This window comes from Lissotriton vulgaris, chromosome 7 (genome assembly GCF_964263255.1).
Source record: "Lissotriton vulgaris chromosome 7, aLisVul1.2, whole genome shotgun sequence".
NCBI classification, from domain to species: domain Eukaryota; kingdom Metazoa; phylum Chordata; class Amphibia; order Caudata; family Salamandridae; genus Lissotriton; species Lissotriton vulgaris.
In genome coordinates this window covers 931,395,777-931,405,069 of record NC_141695.1, presented here as the reverse complement: position 1 = coordinate 931,405,069, position 9,293 = coordinate 931,395,777, and the positions used below count along the sequence as shown (strand labels likewise).

General features: G+C 45.1%; 1 protein-coding gene across 1 annotated transcript in view; it reads left to right on the top strand.

Moving 5' to 3' along the window:
• Positions 1-2,292: 2,292 nt before the first annotated feature.
• Positions 2,293-9,293, top strand: part of RELL2 (RELT like 2) — a 266,333-nt gene continuing 259,332 nt past the window's right edge. Inside the window, exon 1 of the mRNA XM_086931361.1 lies at positions 2,293-2,510. The gene's annotated coding sequence lies outside the window, so the exon portion shown is untranslated. The remainder of the gene's footprint in view (positions 2,511-9,293) is intronic.

Sequence of the window (9,293 nt, the reverse complement as noted above, 5' to 3'; positions counted from 1 at the left end):
CTTTTTTATGAAAGAGTGAGCTAATTTCCAAACATGAAGTATGAAAATAAAACCTGTAACAGATCAATACAAGTCAATTTTTTTTAAATGCAGTAGCTCGGAATGTGTAGAAACAGAGAAAAGCTAGAGCTTATTTTTTGCTAGGAGTGCAACAAATAAACATATTGTCTCTGCTTGTCATTGTAAGCTATAAAAATGGAGCGGAAGCAAGAAAAGCAACATTCTGTTTGTTGCTTTAAACGGCTGCTTTAATTACTTTCTGTATCCTGACCTGCCTTTTACCTCAGCTACTGGCTCTGGCAGCAGGATGGTGATATCAGAACTTGATTGCAATAACCTTACTTAGTCCATTTCCGGCGTCTTTTCTTTATAATCTGTAACTTGGTGCCTGGCAAGTTGCTGATTATAAAGAAATGTATGACTTCCGTTTATACATGGATTACAGACTCCAAAGTATTATATGGCAAAATATTCGACAATTTTTCGAGTCGGAAACGGGGAACGTCAGCCGAAATAGAATGTAACAGCGACGTGGAGAGGAAGGGGGCAAACAATGACAGGAGGAGACCGAGTGCAAGCAACAACAGGCAAGCATCGACGACAGGAAACAATGACGATGGAGGAAGAAAGAAAAAAAAGTTCCTGAATTCAAGCGCGAGAAGCAGTAGGACATTAATCATGCAACTAATCAGTACTTGGTCCCTGGTCCATCCAAGGACAAACATGTGAAGAAGAAAGTGAACCCGGCACATGGAAATGTGAGTGACGATGAAGCAAACAGATGGGAAGTAATGGACAGGCTCTAGGCCTTTTTTTTTTTTTTAAGAAACAAAAGATCTCGACAGCAGTCTCAGATGAGACTGAAAGAGAGTTTATGTCAGCAGACATTACACAGTCCAAGCATGCACTTTTTAATGTCTCTTCTGTGCTAGGCAGGGACTCTTATGGTGGAACCTAGTATGGAAAGTATTATAATTGCACAATAATGTCACATAATACTATACTGGAGAGGCACTAACTAAATAAGTCTCAAACGCATGGAGTTAGAGAAAATTCCAGTGCACAAGCATACTGTTAGACATGTTAAAATAGGCCATGAGCTATACAGGTTTGAGAGCCTGCAACTATTATGCATAGCTCACATTTAGGTTCCAAACTCATTTTACCCACATTTGTATTTTCCAAATTACCAAAGGCTTATGACGTGTTTACCTTGCCAGGCCAATTTGTGGAAATGGACATTGTGAGTTGGAAGATCATTTCAATGTCTTGGGACACTACTATGGTACGCATTGATAGGAATCATTATGTTCTCTGAAGAATGGCTGTCAAGTCCCTGAGTACGAGGGATGGGTGAGATGTTTAACACACCAGTAAACAGGAGTAAATGCATCCTATTTCAAGATTTACTATAGGAAATGAGCAATTGCCTACATATTCTGCATGTTTTTGAATTTACAGCACCTTTTTCACCCAGTAAATTTCCGAAGATTTGACCTTTTGGTATTGTGTACTGCAAATGTGCGAATTCCGATATCAGCACAAACAGGAGTTTGTGAAAAGATCAAAGTTTAACCCCAATCTTTAATCGGAATGCAGTTGTTTTGGGGCTAGAACTGAAGAATTGCTAGCCCAACACCGAAAGTATTAATAAAATAAAAGCCAAAAACATTTGCTTTGTTGGGTCTTGTTTTCTTTATGTTATGCTACTTGTAATCCTGCATTTCTAATGCAGAGATCAGAACTGTAAGCAACTGAGGGCAAAGCTGAAACCAGCATTGGATGAACTACTCTTAGACGCCATGAGTACCGAGGCGTTCAGTCCTGGGTACCAAAAGGCAAGAACGATGCTGCGCCTGGCGCGAGCGAGGGATGAAGGACGAGGATGCTGCTGGAATCCGGAGAGAGCGTGTGGACCACAGAAAGCTGCGCGGGCTAGGGGAGAGAGAGAGGCGGGGGGGGGGGGGATGCTGTGGATGCCAGGTGAGAGCAAACCCTGCAGGAGTCAGGTGAGAATCCAGGGGCCCGGATACTGCAGACTGCAGGGCAGGGCTCAGGTGAGAGAGTTGGGAACACGCTGCTGCCCGGAGCATACATAGGACTGCACGTACTGGATGGGAATGAGAAGTGTCATCACTAGGGACGGTCTGCAGCCCAAAAAGGCAGGAGTGGAGAGAGAGAAGGCAGAGCAAGGAGAGAGGGAGGGGGAAGAGGAGGCAGACGGAGAGCACAGTTAAAGCAACTGGGACAGCGGCGGAGGGCGACGCGCGATACACAGCAGCAGCCAAGGTCACAACAGACGAGCCTGAACATCGGCAGCGCCCTGCTGTTCCCCCGGGAGGGCAGAGATTCCCGCCCGGGCAGGGCACAGACACCCCGGGGCTTTGCATCACTGCAAGACACAGGGAGGAACATGTTAACACTGCAGAGCTGGCAGGGTCCACTGCGGCTGCTGCCCGCCGGCGAGCAGAGGCGCGTTTAATGGCGCAGCCTGGAGCGCCCTGGCACAGGTTAGGATGCCCTTTGGGGGAATGTTATGCGTGTGTGTAGTTCTGTGTGTTTCTCTCGTCACAGAGTTTTCTCAAAGGTATGTGTTGTCTGTGAGGCGGGTGGGGGTGTCCTGCACTCAACCAGAGGATGCCAGGAAGAAGCCGTAAGCCTGCTGGTTGTTTGTTAGCATGGAGCTAGACACAGGCAAAGGGCGGGATAGCAGGCTGGAGAGAATAGTAAGGGGAGGGACGCAGGTACTTGGATAAGGACGTAGTCCGGAGGAAGGATACTGAACCGGGAAATTTATACAAGAAAATGTAGAAACTACTGGTGGCGTTAAGAAGGGGATTGGGTTGTATTCACCTCATTTTACAAACAGGCAAAATAACACACACCAACACATACATCACACGAGCAACCGCACGTACAAATGCGTTTATACATGCACATAATTTATAATTGGTACAATAGTTAGTTACGAGTTTTATAATCCTCTTTTTAGCGTTTTTTAACTATATGTACATGTATTTGCTATATTGTAAGATTTTAAGTAATCAAACAATAAATAATAATAATTATTATTATTACATGCAGTGACCACGCATAAGTATACACACAGTCAACACAAAGATTAGATGCACAAATGACACACAAGCCGCATATAAATGTAAGTGACACATCCACATATCAACTTAACACCCAGAGACATGATCTACAAACAACAGCATTATGCGGGTGTGTATACGGTTTGATACATATATAGATCATACTCCTAGGTAACACACATACATGCACCTCGAAAATTAACACACCACACACAGATCACAAACACACATTTGCGAGCGGCCCACCCTAAATACACACACACACTGGCAGGATGCAGGGTCCGATTAACCAAGCTCCCAGTCAGACCTTTAATGCTGGATGTGGGAGGGAAAGGCGGGAATAAAGGCGACATAAGAGGATAGCGCACAGCCAGGTAAAAGAGCTAGGCAGTGCTTCAACAGAGAGGGTGCACAAAGAAAGAGCCAGGGAGGCTGGGGGCAGCTGTCTCCACACCCCTGAGGACGTGTTCAGTAAAAACAGACACGATAAATACTGCGTGTGGTAATTACACTCAAGGGAGACATAAACAGAGAGAGGACGAGAGGGAGATAAGGACAGTGGAAGAGACGGAGAGGGGGCACGGGAGAGAGAGGCAGAGATAGATACAGAGGGAGAGAGACATTTCAGCGCTATAAAGAGAGAGGCTAGAGTGTGCGAGAGAGAAGCAAGCAAGGGAAAGAGAAACAGAAAGAGTAGGGGGTGCTCAGAGAGAGAGTCCAGAAGAGGAAGGCACGTGACAAATGTAACACCAAAGACCGAGCCTGTGGAGACAGACATACAGACAAGGACGCGCACATCTTGGTTAAGAGGGACAGTGACCGGATGCACAGTCCGCCTCGTTTGATTTGAGCTTCCATTATGAATGAGGTAACAGGCAATCACAACATATATTACGCTTGTGGGTTTCTTAGTTATTCCTTGTGTCCTATAATTAGATGCCTTTGTTTATTGGCTTGATTTCACAAGAGCTAAACAACGACGTTGAAGTTTGGAGATCCCGAAAACAAGGTAATTCGAGTTCTCAGATGGTAAAAACCAGTGATTGAAAAGGGACAAACCCCACCACCGGTCCAGAGCAGGAGATCGCAGTGGAGGTGGGATCAATATTGGCGAGCACCACTGGTGGGTCAGGGCTGTCAATCATATCTGCAACAATGCTGCAATTGGACGAGAACTGGTGGTCACATGTGGCGTCGTGCAATCACCTAACAAACATGAGAAATCAGAGCTATGCTTGTAGCCCGCACATTGCTTTGCCAATGGCTGCTTAAGCCCAGTGGAAGGGATGATAACGGTTTCCACCCACCTCTGAATCTGGGTTATTTGTCAACCCAGACTTGTGGCCTGGTAGCAAGACGTTTACTGCTTACTATTGAGATGAGCCAGTGGTCTCTGGGCAGTTCCCAGTGTGTCGGTGACCCTAATGCATGTGTTATTTAAGTTCTCATTCCACTTTCAAGAATCTGAAGACAAACATTGGCTCATTGTCTTGGGTATCACAAGGAAAACTCTACCTGATGCCACCTACCGAGTGCCTTTTCCCTATGCGTGACGTATAGACTTCAATTTGAAGGATGTTATTTGTTTCATGGTTAATATTACATTGCTGTGCATTCTCTCTGTGTGTGGCCTGCTGCACTCTCTTAAGATACACAATTAATGTCCAGGGAATGTATAAAGCAATTTAGTAGAATTGGTCTCTTTGTAAAGTCTCTTAGCTTAGTCTGATAAGGGAACTGTGGCACATGAAATAAAATAACTTGGGATGTTGAGAAGATTTGATTTCTATCATTATTTTTCCTCAACTAATGACTTCAACTCTAGACTCTCTGATATTATCAATGTAGCCTGGACTTTATCTGTGAACTCTGGTAGGTTGATTGATTGTGGAGTATTGGGGGGGGGGGGGGTGTCTGCCAAATGGTGGACAGGAGGTGCTGAACAACTGCTCTGCTAAACTTCAACGAAATATTTCGACATCTTAGAAATAAGGGACTCTAAAGAAACAAAATAATTCACCATTGCATTGTGGATGGAGTGCTGCACCACACTATTTTATTTCTGGACTGCTCTGTTTCCCATCAGAGTGCTGCATCCTGGCATTGCCAACATTTCGGGCATGGATCGGAATGGCGGTGTTGGGACCATTGCATCCTTAAGGTGGGCTGTGCTGAGTCAGCGGGGTGTCTCAAGGACTGCTGGGGCTGCCTAACAGCATACTACCTGGCAGGTTGGTGGCATTGCCGATTCTGGCGTTTTGGCTTCATTGCACTTAAAGTAGAGGAGGAGACCCTGAAGAGGCCGACAGGCGCCACCTGGATTTCAAGGTAATTGGCGCAGGAAGCCAGTGATCCACTCCTCCCTCACAGTGAATGCTTCTCCTGTTGTGGGTTTCACCCTGCAGGAATCGGAATGAAAGATCACTACAATGAGTGCCGCGCTCAAGCTGACACCGACACTGCAGCCCTGGGTAAGCTGTGGAGACCCAGTGCCTGGAAGCATTGCATCTGCTTGCTAACACCTCCCCGTGGATTTTCAGTCGGGGGTGGAATCTTGTTCTTTCTGTTCTTCCTGCCCTAACTTGGCCCTACCTTTGCCCTGCACTGTATTTCAGTCTGCTGGGGCGACTGGGGCTTGGCCTTTCCTACTTGGGGTCAGTGGTGTAGCAAGGGGGGTCTGCCCTGGGTGGCATGAGTTTTGGGGCAGCGCCACCCCTCTCCCAAAATGCAGGGACCGCCACGGGCGGCCATCGGTCTAGCTGCATCACTGCTTGGGGTTGATTGTCCTGGGGAACTAGAAGCATGGGCCTTTTCAATGCTGTTCAAGTCATTTGTGAGGAGTGACTTGGCTGTTTGAAGGCACAGCAGGAACCCCATTGAAGCAAATGTCTGTGCAGTGGTTGAACTCCCTTGGATGGTGATTGATGCCCCAAAATAAAACTGGGAACTCAGAGAAGATGCATGTGGGGGCTGTAGTGCTGCCTACTATAAAGATGTTTCTGTAGTGCTGCCTACTATAATGATGTTTCTTACTGAGCCTGTTACTGTGGGAAAAGACTTCTGAATGCTGAGGGAGGACAGAAACTGAGGCTGTCAGCACTAGCAAATCCTGAATCCGATATTACAGTACACGTGCTATTGAGCATGAAGAGCGAGTCTTCAGACAATCAGCTGAGGATCTAAGATGGGTGATAGCAGGGCACTTTGGTCTTCCCAATAGAGAGAAATGAGTCAATTTATTAGAGGGGCACAGAACAAACATACTCAGGTGTAATTGAGCACAGGGCTTCACCACATTAGGTCTCTGACATGACCAGAGCGCAGATCTAGAGGCTACTGAAAGATCAAGAGTCATGCTTGAGAACAAAATCAAAACCGCATCTATAGAGGTAAACTACTCTGTGTTGACTTACACAAAGTCAACAATAGATAGAGACTGTACTACAAACTGAAATGTCTGATCTAAAAGTAACTGTGCCCACTCTGTCAGAGTTAACTCATCATCTAGGCAATAGACAGTAGGACACTGAGGAGAGATTCCACAGGAACAACATCCGTCCTATTAGATTCCCAGAATGAGTGAAGGATAACCTATCGGAACGTTTCATAGAGCACTGGATTAATACATTCTTATGCCCAGAAGGGTAATACTGTTACAAGAGTACAAGGGAAACCGAATCTAGCAAACGGTCTGGGAATAGTGTTTCTAAAGACAGCGGTCCATAAACAGTACAAGTTAAGTGTAGAAAATAAATATAGACTAAATAGTTTCTATATTATTTTTCCAGCCGGACAGAATTTAATATATAGTATATAGGTTTGTAGTCAGATATTCATACAGATTCAAGTGGGACACAGCCTGTGTCCTACTATCACACATAGAACTGTTTGACATACAAAGGGAGGGGTTCAGACAAGGGCAACGTGAGGCCTGCATACAATATTCCTTTTTGCAGACTGATAAAGCAAAAGCACACTATTGCGACTTGTTCTATATTACAATCATATGCATATAGTGTGTACAGTGTCGATGGCGTTTCGATCCCTGTTTAAAAATAAAGTGATCATCCGCAGGACATTAGATTCATGCCGTCTACGGTGTGGGCTGGGGCTCAAGTGTGGAGCTCTACAGCTGAGAAGGATATGAGTGGCAAAGTATGAAGCGAGTGGCGGTTAAGGTAGAACGGCGGCACGTTCCGACTGTGTACTTTGTGATTTGGAGCCGTGGATGGGGTTCCATGCAGACAGTTGAGGCGGTGCTCAGGGACATAAGGGTAATACAGCTTTTGACGTGGAACAGGCCACAAAGCCCTGGCAACTACGCCTCCCTCGGGTGCCTCCCCAGATCTATCATAACACAGATTTTTAACAACAAAGACAGGGATGTTAGTTTGCAAAATGAACACAAAGCAGGGGACCATAAATATGACAATCATGTGATTCACATTTTTCCAGATTATACAAAAGTGCAACAAACTCTGTAAATCCTTCAACACTGTAAACCAAAAGCTCAGATCAATGGGGGTACAATTTACGTTACTGTTCTCTGCCAAACAGTGTGTGATACATAATGGAATGTCACAGTTCTTTTACGGATCCAGCTGATGTGTGGGAGTGCCTCGAGATGGGAAATCGAGGGCAGAGAGGCATTGGCACTAGTAACTGAATGGGGCACCTGAGACAGAGAAAATGGACTAACAAATAACTACGTGGAACACGGGAGAGGATGGAGGGGACCAGCTGACATTAATGATCATTCTACAGGAGGATGGCGCCCTAAAGGCCCAGATGGCAGACCCTGAAACTGAGAGTATATATTCATATAAACCCAAAACAGATTTGACCGCTGGGTCTTGGGTAGCCCTGAGTGATACACCGTTGTTACAAGAGGGTAACCAGATGTACGTTTGAAGTTGGCTATCTGGAACTAGTTGTGGTTTTCAATTTCACTGTTATGTTATTTTACTTGCATGTTTGATATAACAGTGTAGGTTAAGGTGGTCCCTCATACCTGCGTGTACTGCTGGTCAGAGGCATTCGTGATATCACCTCCTTCCCTCTTTTCTTATTCTAAAGACTATGGAGTGGCATATTAACAAGGAACAGGGAAAATTAACGCTAAGGGCGCTTAACGTTAATTTTTTTAACGCCCGCTATTGCTGGATAATATCGCTCGTTATCGCATTATTAACAACGCTAACCACCTAGGCGATAAAAAATCCAGCGATAGCGGCATTTTGGGAGGTTATCGCTGGTAAACCAGCGATATAACTACAAGGATAGAGATATCCTTGTTTATAGCCCATGGTGGATTTAGCCATGTAATCCACCTCCCATTGGATTACATTGCTAAGTCTGAAAACTAGCAGACATAAAAAAGCAGAGTTAACCATGGTTAGCACTGCTTTTTTTGTCTCTAACAGGGTTAGCGTGAAGCTTGATAATAGGAGAAATGTCGCTTAGCGACATTTCTCCTATTATTTTGCTCAGGAACGCCCACTTTGCATCTCATTAGAGATGCAAAGGGAAGCGTAGTGAAAAAGGGTGCTAACATGAGATTTTGCATGTCAGCACCCTGTTGTTGATAGGGCTATATTTTTATCTCCGCTTCTTTGACTTTTAAAGCCAAAAAAGCAGAGATAAAGCCCTGGTTAATATGCCCCTAAGTGTTAATTAAGCAATAAACTGAGGCCTGATGGAAGTTGGCAGTTTTGTGCTTGTCCAGACACCTCCCCCATATAGTGACAAGTATAGCTCGCCTTTGGTAGCACAGGGCATTCGAGGGTGACCCCCTTCAAGTAGGTGTCAGCCTACGCCCACGTTCTGTGGGTGGTCAACCCTGAGTGGGCTGAGATCTTCCAGACATTAAACATAGTGGTATAAACGGCTAGTAATCACCTGATCTAGCAACTTTGAATATTGTTTTGTCTTTTTATGTTTCAATTCCCTTTTACTTTTGCTGTTATAATTGTTAAATACAGTTTAGGGTGGAACGAAGTGGGCAAACACCCATTTATCCAGGTAAGTGTTTACCTGAGGAGTTGAAGGGATTTCTAGACAGTTAAATGACTCATGCACACAAACAAAGAAAGTGTGGAACCTATCCAATGATTATTGTTCTAAACAATGCAGATGCTGCCTCGAATGATTAGTGGTGGTTGTCAGCCCCTCCTCCTTTCCCTGGGACATCTTAAGACC